The following is a 12,541-nucleotide window of genomic DNA, read 5'->3' on the forward strand; positions in this document are numbered from 1 at the left end:
GCGGGTGATGAGGGAACCGGGAATGATAGGAGCGTGCCGCGTGAGGAGAAGTTGTGCATACACGACATGTATGCTGCATCACAATAGGGAATAGGAGGAAGTGGGGGCGCAGGCTTCAGGACAAAGAGTGGGGCCTCTGTGAAGATGTCACATTGAATGCAGGTCCCTCAACTGCACTAGTTTTACTAGTTTAGATTTTTAACAATTTTCTTTTAATGATTTTCACATAATAAAGTTATGATTTGGATGCTGCATACCTATATACTGGGGGGGCAGTGTGCTGGATACCTATATACTGGGGGAGGGAGGGGGTGCTAGATCCTTATATGCTTGGGGGTGTTTGGATCCTTTCGTTATCTCCCTATGGTTACTAGTGCTCCCATCCTGCAGGGTGATGCCTTACTTAATGATATACAGTGTGTGATCAATGGAGTCAGTCATTGAAATGTATACAGATGCAACATTATATATATATATATATATATATACACATACAGTATTCTGTATTTTCATAACTATAAAAATTGTAGATTCACGCTGAAGACATGAAAACTATGAAACTATGAATAAACACGTGGAATTACATACTTAAAGGGGTGTTCCAGGAATATTAACGTCTGAAACAAAAACCTGTGATGATATAAATAAATTAATACAACAATACCCAATGCCGCCAACTGGATCCCATGATCCTTTAGTTCTCAGTAACTCCTCCTACCTCTTATACTCTGCCCCCAGTGATGATATAGCAGACTTTCTTGCTCTGTTACCATAGTAATTATGTATAATATACCGGCCACTTTATTAAGTACACCTGTCCAACTCCTCGTTAACACTTAATTTCTAATCAGCCAATCACATCGTGGCAACTCAGTGCATTTAGGCATGTAGACATGGTCAAGACAATCTCCTGCAGTTCAAACCGAGCATAAGTATGGGGAAGAAAGGTGATTTGAGTGCCTTTGAACGTGGCATGGTTGTTGGTGCCAGAAGGGCTGGTCTGAGTATATCAGAAACTGCTGATCTATTGGGATTTTCACGCACAACCATCTCTAGGGTTTACAGAGAATGGTCCGAAAAAGAAAAACATCCTGTGAGCGGCAGTTCTGTGGGCGGAAATGCCTTGTTGATGTCAGAGGAGAATGGGCAGACTGGTTTGAGCTGATAAAAAGGCAACAGTGACTCAAATCGCCACCCGTTACAACCAAGGTAGGCAGAAGAGCATCTCTGAACGCACAGTACGTCGAACTTTGAGGCAGATGGGCTACAGCAGCAGAAGACCACATCGGGTGCCACTCCTTTCAGCTAAGAACAGGAAACTGAGGCTACAATTTGCACAAGCTCATCGAAATTGGACAGTAGAAGATTGGAAAAACGTTGCCTGGTCTGATTTCTGCTGCAACATTCGGATGGTAGGGTCAGAATTTGGCGTCAACAACATGAAAGCATGGATCCATCCTGCCTTGTATCAACGGTTCAGGCTGGTGGTGGTGGTGTCATGGTGTGGGGAATATTTTCTTGGCACTCTTTGGGCCCCTTGGTACCAATTGAGCATCGTTGCAACGCCACAGCCTACTTGAGTATTGTTGCTGACCATGTCCATCCCTTTATGACCACAATGTACCCAACATCTGATGGCTACTTTCAGCAGGATAATGCGCCATGTCATAAAGCTGGAATCATCTCAGACTGGTTTCTTGAACATGACAATGAGTTCACTGTACTCAAATGGCCTCCACAGTCACCAGATCTCAATCCAATAGAGCATCTTTGGGATGTGGTGGAACGGGAGATTCGCATCATGGATGTGCAGCCGACAAATCTGGGGCACCTGTGTGATGCCATCATGTCAATATGGACCAAAATCTCTGAGGAATGCTTCCAGCACCTTGTTGAATCTATGCCACGAAGAATTGAGGCAGTTCTGAAGGCAAAAGGGGGTCCAACCTGTTACTAGCATGGTGTACCTAATAAAGTGGCCGGTGAGTGTATATCACTACAGAGCAAATGGAAGAGGGGCTCTGGGGAGTCCTGGAGGTAAGTACAGAGGATGTTTATATATATAAAACGAGGGGCCCTGTGTGGAAGGCTGCTGGCCATGTAATTAATTCGGGGAGGCTGCTGGACATCTCATTAGCGAGAGGAGGCTAACGAGGGACCCTGTGTGGAAAGCTGCTGGACATTTAATGAATTGGGGGAGGCTCCTGGACATTTCATTAGTGAGGGGAGGCTGCTGCTGGGCATGTTATTAGTAAGGGAAGGTTAAGTTTTCAGGTTGGCAACATGTTCTTATGATCACATGGGTGCCGACTTTTGGCTCCTTCTGGGTGTGTGCGTCAACTACTAAGATTTAACCCCTTTATGCTGAAGCCACTTTTCACCTTCCTGACACAGCCTATTCTTTCAAATCTGCCCTGTGTAACTATAAGTGGTTATAACTTTGAAACACTTTAACATATCCAAGTGATTTTGAAATTGTTTTCTAGTGACACTTTGTACTTCATGTTTGTGGTGTTATGTAATTTTGGTGGTATGTGTTGTGTTTATTTATGAGGAAATCAGATATTTAGTGAAAATTTAGAAAAATTCACGATTTTCAAAATTCAAAATGTACTTTTTCCACACATAGTCATAACAGCAAAAAACCTTAATAACTAACATTTACCGAATGTGTACTTTATGTGGACATGGTTTTTTATGCATCCCGTCATTTTTGTAGGTTGTTATGGGGCTTTGAGCGTAGGTCCGATTTTTCGCAAAATCATGTAAAATCAACTGCTGTACAGGCAGACGCCAGGGCATCGAAGGGGAGCTGCGCCATTCAGAGCAGATTATGCATTGTCACTTTTTAATGGCTATACAATCTGGACATGTAAAGGCTTATTCTTGTGTGACATAAGATGCACTTTACAAATACTTCATTTTAGTGGGTCTGTAGCTTATTGATTGAATTTTATTAACTCTTGAATGTATGGAGGAAAAGAAAAATGCCAATTTTGGTATTCTTTTTGTACCTTTTGGAGGCTCTACACCGTATAATAAAAATACTATTTTATCTTTATTGTATAGATAACTACGATTACGGTGATACCTCATTTACGGTGATACCTCATTTGGTTTGCAGCCAGATCTTGTTGCAGTGAGCTCTGCAGATTTTTGTGGCAGATAACCTTTAAAAAAAAGCATCAGAAAAGCGAGTGTGGGAGCTTGGTGGCGTGCGTGCAGTGTCTTAAGTGTGACTTACGTTTAAGGGACTTAAGTTTGAGGGGCTTTAGCAGGTAACTGCTGTATTTTGTGTTACTTTGACTGTAAATTCTTCTTTCTGTGCATATTTCTTTTGTAATCCCCATTAGAACTATGGACGCCATGAGTGGCATTGCTACACAGTGTACATCCTGTGCCATGTATGCTTTCCTTGAACAGCCGTTCAAGGGGGAATACTGCTGTGTGGGATGTGTGAAAATTGCTCATCTGGAAGCCCAGATTCTGGATCTAAATGAGCAAGTTTCAAGGCTGCGGGAAATTGACAATATGGAGCGAAGTTTGCTGCTCCTGGAGCACAAACTCTCTGGGGAAGATGGGTGTGGGGAGGGAAGTATGGAGGTGCAGAGTGAGGGGGCAGCTAGTTGGGTAACATGTAGAAGGCAGGGTAGAGGGAAGAGTTGTAGAGTGTCTAGTCCTGATCTGGTGCACCCCAATAAGTTTGCCAGGCTGGCGGATGAGGGGGATATCAGCAAGACATGGCCTCTAGCAACCAGGAGACTGTCTGCTCCAGTAAGAAGGGTAATGGGAGCACAGGCAAGATCAGACAGGTGCTGGCAGTGGGAGATTCGATTATTAGGGGAACACACAGGGCAATCTGTCACAAAGACCGTGCATACCGAACAGTGTGTTGTTTGCCAGGTGCTCGGATTCGGCATGTTGCATGTTGGGTTGACAGATTACTGGGAGGGGCTGGTGAGGAACCAGTGGTCATGGTCCACATTGGCACTAATGACAAAGTAAGAGGTAGGTGGAAGGTCCTTAAAAATGATTTCAGGGATTTAGGCCATAAGTTCAGGGCAAGGACCTCAAAGGTAGCTTTCTCCGAAATACTGCCTGTACCACGGGCCACACCAGAAAGGCAGCGGGAGATCAGGGAGGTAAATAAGTGGCTCAAAAGTTGGTGTAGGAAGGAGGGTTTTGGGCTCATGGAGAACTGGGCTGACTTTTCTGTTGGCTACAGGCTCTACAGTAGGGATGGGCTGCACCTCAATGGGGAGGGTGCAGCTGTTTTGGGGGAAAAAATGGCTAGAAGGTTAGAGGAGTGTTTAAACTAGAGACCTGGGGGGAGGGCAACTACACTTGTGCAGGGCAAATAGACAGTGTAGATAGAGAGCTGGGAAGAGTCATAGTCCATGGGGGAGGAAGGGGGGCTGGAATGAGATTGGGGAATAAGGACAAAAGGAATATGGACTGGGAAAACCATATAAAGTGTATGTACACAAATGCCGGAAGTCTCACAAACAAAATGGAGGAACTGGAACTCTTGATGTTGGAGCGGAAATCTGATATAGTGGGTATCAGCGAGACATGGCTGGACAGTAGCTATGGCTGGGCTGTTACTATAGATGGTTATAGTCTTTTTAGAAAGGATCGTATAAATAAAAAAGGGGGAGGGGTTTGTTTATATGTGAATTCTTGCCTCAAGCCTGTCTTGCGAGATGACATCAGTAACGCAAATGCAAATGTAGAGTCCCTATGGGTGGAGATAAGGGAATGGAAAAAGAATAATAAAATATTACTAGGGGTCTGTTATAAGGCTCCAAATATAATGGAGGCAGCAGAGGAAATGCTGATAAGTGAAATGGATGCGGTTTCAAAGCATGGTGAAGTACTTATCATGGGGGACTTCAATTACCCAGATATTGACTGGGGGGCAGAAACCTGCAGGTCCTTCAAAGGTAGCAGGTTCTTGTCAACAACAATCGCAACTAGTCCTGGAGCCAACAAGAGGGGGGGCACTGCTGGACCTTATCCTTACCAATAGACCTGATAGGGTATAAAAAACTACAGGTTGAGGGGAACCTGGGGAATAGTGATCATAATATCATTGATTTTGTATTACGCTTTTCTAAGAGCGTTAGTTAAGGGGCAACCAACACTCTAAACTTCAGGAGGGCAAATTTTCAGCAACTAAGGGAAGACCGCAAAAATAGAGACTGAGAGAAATATTGCCAGGGAGAGCAAAAATAATCCCAAATTATTTTTCAAGTATATAAATGATAAGAAACTAAAAACAGAGAGTGTGGATCCCCTTAGAAATAACATGGGGGTCATGGTCTTTACCCAGGAAAATCCCCTGGTGGAAGACACAATGAGGAACAATGTAAATTCTTTTTGGAATGCCAACAGTTTAACCCAGGAAGAGGTACGGCGCCGCCTCGCAACCACTAAAATAGATAAATCACCGGGGCCAGATGGCATACACCCCCGGGTTCTGCATGAATTATGTACGGTGATAGACAGACCATTATTTTTAATATTTGAAGATTCACTGAGGACTGGTTATGTTCCACAGGACTGCCGCATAGGAAATGTGGTACCAATATACAAAAAAGGATCAAATAGCGATCCTGGAAACTACAGACCCGTCAGTCTAACTGCTGTGGTGGGGAAAATATTTGAGGGGTTTGTTAGAGATGCTATCCTGGAGTATCTCACTGTGCACAACCTTATAACCAAGCGTCAGCATGGGTTTATGAGAGATCGGTCCTGTCAGACTAATCTGATTGGTTTCTACGAGGAGGTAAGTTCAAGACTGGATCTGGGAGACGCTGTGGATGTTGTATATCTGGACTTTTCAAAGGCATTTGATACCGTGTCACATAAAAGGTTGGTATATAAAATGAGACTGCTGGGAATAGGAGAAAATCTGTGTATTTGGGTAAGTAATTGGCTTAGTGATAGAAAACAGAGGGTGGTCATTTATGGCACATTCTCAGATAGGGTTGATGTTACCAGTGGAGTGCCACAGGGGTCAGTATTGGGGCCACTTCTTTTTAATATTTTTTATTAATGACCTTGTAGTGGGTTTACACAGTCAAGTTTCAATATTTGCAGATGATACTAAGCTGTGTAAAGTAATAAATACTGAGGTCGATAGTTTAGCATTACAGAGGGATTTGTGGAAGCTTGAGGAGTGGGCAGAGAAATGGTTGATGAGGTTTAATGTAGATAAATGTAAAGTTATGCACTTGGGCCATGGAAACAAAAAGTATAATTCTGTTCTAAACGGTCAATTACTTGGTAAAACTGGAGCTGAAAAGGACTTGGGGGTATTGGTGGATGGTAAACTTAATTTTAGTGACCAGAGCCAGGTGGCTGCTGCTAAAGCAAATAAAATTATGGAATGTATCAAGAGAGGAATAGATTCTCATGATAAAGACATAGTTTTGCCCTTATACAAATCCCTGGTCAGACCACACATGGAATATTGTGTACAATTTTGAGCAGCAGTGTATAAAAAGGATATAGTAGAGCTGGAACGGGTGCAGAGGAGAGCAACCAGGATTATTAGGGGAATGGAGGGATTAGAATACACTGACAGATTAACAAATTTGGGATTATTCAGTTTAGAAAAAAGATGACTGAGGGGAGACCTCATTACAATGTACAAATACCTGAACTGACAGTACAAGGATCTCTCCAAAGATGTTTTTATACCTAGGCCTGTGACCAGGACAAAGGGGCATCCTCTACGCCTAGAGGAGAGACGATTCTACCATCAACATAGACAAAGGTTCTTTACTGTAAGAGCAGTGAGACTATGGAACTCTCTGCCGCAGGAGGTTGTTATGGCGGACTCTATGTACATGTTCAAGAGAGGCCTGGATGCCTTTCTGGAGAGAAAAAATATCACGAGTTATGGGGATAAAACATTTATTTAATTCTTAAAGGTTGGACTTGCATCTTTTTCAAGCCTTATATACTATGATACTATGATTTATATAGTTTTTTTTACAGCAGGGTCCTGCTAAGAGGCAGGATCGGGCTCCTGGAAGAAGATCGGGCAGCCCAGGGCACTGGCAGACCCCGGGGCTGACATCAGAGCAGCAGACGCCCCTAGTTAGGGCCAAGGGTGGCTCCGATTCACCTGAGATGCCCCTTACAGGCAAGCTTGACCGTGGTGTGTAGGGGGTTAAGACCCGCAATCGAATCTCCGATTGTGGGTGTTAGAGGCGGGTGTCGGCTATGATACACAGCCGACACCTGCAGGTTCTGGTGTCAGCTCCATAGTACTGCAAAATGTGGGAACGCACCTTCTGCCATGCAGTACTACGTCAAATGTCGGGTAGGGGTTAAAGGGCCAGTGTACCCATGTCAAATTTGATGCAGATTTATCCCTGTGCACCCCTGTTATGGAAAGCACCTCCCTTCCCAATATGAGATGTTTCAATATTAAGGTCCCTATCTTGTTGTGCAATGATGCACAATCTGCTATAATCAGTGCCCTGGCCCTGTTTCTGTTGTAGAACTGGGATTCTGTGTTCTTTTTCTGGTAATGGTCTGATCTTGAACTGACCCTGATCTGTATCCACCTGCTTGACCTCAGGAATGCACCATGGATTTGATATGACTGCTGTCTTCCCTTAACACTGGCCCCTCATTTTTAACTGTACGTGTCTCTAACCATTTTCTTTCTTACCTGTGATGGTTTTCACTTGCTCCCGGGTTATTTGCCATCATCACAGGACTATTCTTAGAGATAACAGCCTTCATCTTGTTGCAGCAAAGCATAGGGGTTAAAGGGTGAAAACGGACAGGTATACTTGAAAAATACTTTCGAGATTAGGTTTTAGGTCCACATCCAACTGCTTGTTGAATGGGTGTTGGATCGTCACCCATCATAAATTGATAACCTATCCTCAAGATAAGTATGAAAATTGCTTGGAGGGCAAGGCAACCCTTTTAAGGAAATCTACCATCAAAATCAAGCATGTTAAACCAGGGACACTTACTCATGGATCCAGACACTAAGGCTCTGTGGATGCTACCAGAGCCCCTCCGTGCTCCCTCCCACTGTGTGCTGAAGCTCCCTCTTCTGCAGTGAGATTACATCAGGTAGGGTCAGGGGGGAAGTGCTAAGGGAGGGAGGGGGAGACAGCATGGGTGGGCTCTGGTAACACCCCCAGGAACCATTCAGGCTTATTAGAATAATGTTATAAGTTGAAATTAGAAGGTCTGAAGGACATGGATAACAAATATAAGAATATTACCACATTCATGGTGCCTGGATCTATGAGTAAGTGTCCCTGGTTTATCATGATGGATTTTGGTGGTAGATTTCCTTAAACTCATGTCTGCTCTAACTACAATAATCAATTATAAATACAAGTGTTAAGGAACTCCCACATGCAGCAGTAACTACAAGTGGACAGCCTCCCCCCGACAATCACAAGCTTTCCAGGGGGCAAATAAATCATTGTCATATTAATTTTTTTATATTATTCGTTGGCAAAATTTTAATCAAATTCATGTTGTTTGTGGCACATTTGTCATTCAGTTTCTCTATATTATCTTTTCATATTACTCTATAATAATGTCATTTATTTGACGTTACTGGTCCCTCTGTCTCTATTTAGAAGCATTTTGCACTACTGGGTAATGCTTGTTGCCATGGAGACGTAGCTTGCTGCACAGTATGTTCACTTTACCCATACACCAACTCCAAGAAGTGATATAGCCCTCAGATTCTATGGAAACTAAGCTTATCTTCACTTGTAAAGGGCAAGGAGAGTGGCAGGTATATCGTAACTCCCAGAGCACATTTGTCATGATCTGTTGGGATTAGCTGGGTAGTTTAGTGGGTTTAAAGCGTAACTGTAAAGTTACTTGACAAAAAATTGTTTTAGCACAGCCGGGAAGAGCCTTTGACAAACACTTCCAACAGTACCTGTATCATGCTGCTGGCTGCTTCCTATCCTGAGATGTAGGGCTAACAGATATATGGGGCTATCTGGAAAACACTCTCAGCTTTTCCTGAAGTGACATCAGATGTGGGCAATGTCACAATATTACTCAGGGCATTCACGTGAACGTACCTGAATCCTGCCAATCAGGATATAGATATGTTCCATCACTGGAGCTCCGGTACAAGATACAGCCACATGCTGAGAGCTCCAGTGTTTCTCGAACATGGATGGATGGAAAATGATTGGTAGAGCAGACTGATGCCCACTGCTCTACACAGCAGCCCTCGGTGGATCAGCCTCAGTGGAGACTGCAACTGACCTGCTCTAGTGATGGGTCGTTTGCGAATCCCCGCCCCTAAACGGCTCACCATTTCCCTTTTAACCCAATAAAATCGAGTTAAAAGTTGAGTGGTGTGGGGTGACTAATTGGCCTATGGCTCCCTATTATACATTTAATAGGGAGCCATTCAGGAGCCAGAAGAGCCAACTCTTCTTAGTGAGCGGAGCCTAATGAGCCAGCTCACTAAGAAGAGTCGGAATTCCCATCACTAACCTGCTCTACTACCACATGTGTCTCTGTGGGGCAGCAGCAGTGCCCTGCTCCCTCCTCCTCACTGTGAACTTCAGCCCGGGAAGACAGGAGATGCAGCAGAGCCGAGAGTGTGCAGCTGCTTCTGTGCTCCTGTGACTGCTGTCTAAAACAGCTAAAGTGTTAAATGTTTCACTTCCCCTAGACCCCCCTGCCCCATCCCTAATCACCTCAGTGCCCTGATATTCTGTTTTTATTTTACCAGATGTGACTTAACCCTTTAAGTAAACAGCCCTTTAAAATGCCTTATAACAATGAGCAACTAAAAGGCTCCCTAGGAGCTTTAGAGGTGTAACCAATCTGAGATAGAAGCTTCACCATGAGTGCACCCTCCTCATAGGAAATCAAGTAGCGGATCCAACCATGTTTCATAGGGTCGTCTCCCCCTGGGGCATCATCTTCTTAAGGCTTGATGTTTATTTATCTGAAATTATTAATATCGTGATTCATGACAGCTGGAATGTTGGAGAAATCTATATTCGTTTCCACTGTGTTTATTTTATAATGTATTACGGATGTGTAAATAGAACCAAATAAAATGTGTTTAAAAAAAATATTTTTTTTTTCGTTTCCATTTTTCACTCGCCACTTTAAAAATTTCATAACTTTCTTATTTTTCCATTTAAAAAGCATTAAGTGGAATTGTTTCTGCATAACAAAATGTCCTTCCTAGTGATGGTATTAAATATTCCATACCTTGTACTGGGAAGCTGGAAAAAATTCCAAATTTTCAATTTGGTCCTGTTTTTACGGCTTTTACTGTATGCTACAAATTACACCTCACTTTATTCTTTTAGTCAGCACAATCACAGGGATACCAAATTTAGACAGGTTTTATTATGCTTCAGTAAATTCCATGTCTTTCGGCCAAACTGCAGTGCTCACACAGTAATCATAATGCTTGCTTCTGCAGATTTGGGGCCCGGCTAGGGCATGGTTAGGGGTGTGGCTCAGAAGAAGTGAATCACATGCCATCATTATGTCCCTCTTTCTCTTCCGGTAATGTTGGGAGGTATGGTAATATACAGGGGCTTGTGAAACCCCTGCAAACGCGATCGGGGAAGGGCTCGAGCCACAGCAGTCACAGCGGGCCGGGCCCTCCTGTAAAAGATATATTGGGGCTGCCGATATCTGCAGGGGGCTGCCAGTAATTGCTGCGGGGGGGGGGGGAAGGATGGTTTAGGCAGTAATATCTGTGGGGGGCACGGTGGCGGTGATATCAGCTTGGGGGGTGGCGGCAGCAGTGATATCTGCGGGGGATGAGTTTATATATTTGTTATTTAGTACTGGTGTATAGTAAGGTTGAGCGGGCTGTGGGGTCATGGGACCTGTATATAATAAGGGAGGGGGCTGTGGAGTCATGGTAACTGTATATAATGAGCAGGTGAGGTGGGGGGGGGGCTGTGGGGTCATGGCACCTGTATATAATAAGGGGGTGAGGTCACGGCACCTGTATATAATCAAGGGGTGGGGGGCTGTGGGGAAGGGAATAATGTGTATATAATGTGGGGGTGTGGAAGGGAATAGTGGCTATTGTATATAATAATAGGAGGTGGAGGAATAATGGCTCCGGTATGTAATAAAGGGGGGGGAATAATGGCTCCTGTATGTAATAAGGGGGTGGGGGAATAATGGCTATTGTATATTATAATTAGGGGTATGGGGGGGAATAATGGTTCCTGTATATAATAATAGGGGGTTGGGGAATAATGGCTCCTGTATATAATGAGGGGGTGGGGGAATAATGGCTATTGTATATAATAATTTGGGGTATGGGGGGAATAATGGTTCCTGTATATAATAATAGGGGGTTGGAGAATAATGGCTCCTGTATATAATGTGGGGGGAATAATGGAATAATGGCTCCTGTATAGTCACATGTTGTTTTTTGAAATGCATCCATACCAAAGCCCAACCCTTGGGACTACACAGAGCATTCTGTCAGGATGCAAGGTAAGTTATAGCACACAATTATATTGTAATGCAAATACTTAGACAAAGCAGAAAGGCATATTTGCAATTCCGCTGTAATGGGCTTCTGTAATCTGTCTTTAGTGAAACTTCTGGTGACAAAGTTCCCTTTGACATTGCACCTGGTTTTTCACCCCTTCTCTGTGAAAATAAAATGACCTGTTTGGTTTTAAATTTTTTTTACCACGGATCAGTGAAACAAAGCCAATGTGAAAAGACCCATAGAAATCAATGACATACTTAGGCATCCGGGAGAATCTCTAAACCACAGGTGTGAAAAACAAGGCCAATGTGAAAGAGCCCTTAGTGGTAGGGAAATTATTCAAAATAAATGGAAAGGAACAATTTTTGGTATTAGATACAGTGCATGGGTAAGTTAAATGGGCTTTGGGGATATTATATTACCGACTACCTATCCACAGGATAGGTCATTAGAAGTTGATTGGTGGGGGAGGGGCTCACTGGTCAGCTGTTATACACTATGGACAAGCTACAGAAAAAAATCGGGCATAACTCTGGTAGAAGTGAATAATAACTGTAACTACTGTGCTCACCAGAAGCCCATACACCATGGCTGGTTTATAACAACTTAGCACTGAGGAGAAAGGTGCCCGTGAAAGAAATTTTCCAATTTTCAATCCCCTAATGATGTTTACACAATAAATATAATTTGTAACCCCCTTACTTTAAAATTTCATTCAGTTTTATTGCTGTTTTAGCTCCAGTCATGGTCTCTGTAAAATTCCAGAGTGTGGACGGGGACTCTCTAACCAGACACTTCATGATTCCTCTAGTTCTGTGTGCTGACAATGTGGTTAGATTATCAGGTTACATGTTTATATACATTTTCATTTAGCTTGTTAACGTTATGATGTTGAAATCCATGAGATGCATATTACACATAACATTCTCAGCTCTGCTATCACAGCCATAACACATACTGTCAGATCTGCTATATACTTCACCTCCCCTGGATAAAGATCTTATCTGCCTGTAGCAGATAAGCCAGCTCTCAGATAGCCAGCTC

The 12,541-nt window shown here is 43.3% G+C and overlaps 1 protein-coding gene across 1 annotated transcript in view; it reads left to right on the top strand.

The window, feature by feature from the left end:
• RNF34 (ring finger protein 34) overlaps window positions 1-12,541 on the top strand; it is a 37,664-nt gene that overhangs the window by 5,241 nt on the left and 19,882 nt on the right. The gene's annotated exons all lie outside the window — the stretch shown is intronic.

Source organism: Engystomops pustulosus, chromosome 1 (genome assembly GCF_040894005.1).
Source record: "Engystomops pustulosus chromosome 1, aEngPut4.maternal, whole genome shotgun sequence".
NCBI lineage: Eukaryota > Metazoa > Chordata > Amphibia > Anura > Leptodactylidae > Engystomops > Engystomops pustulosus.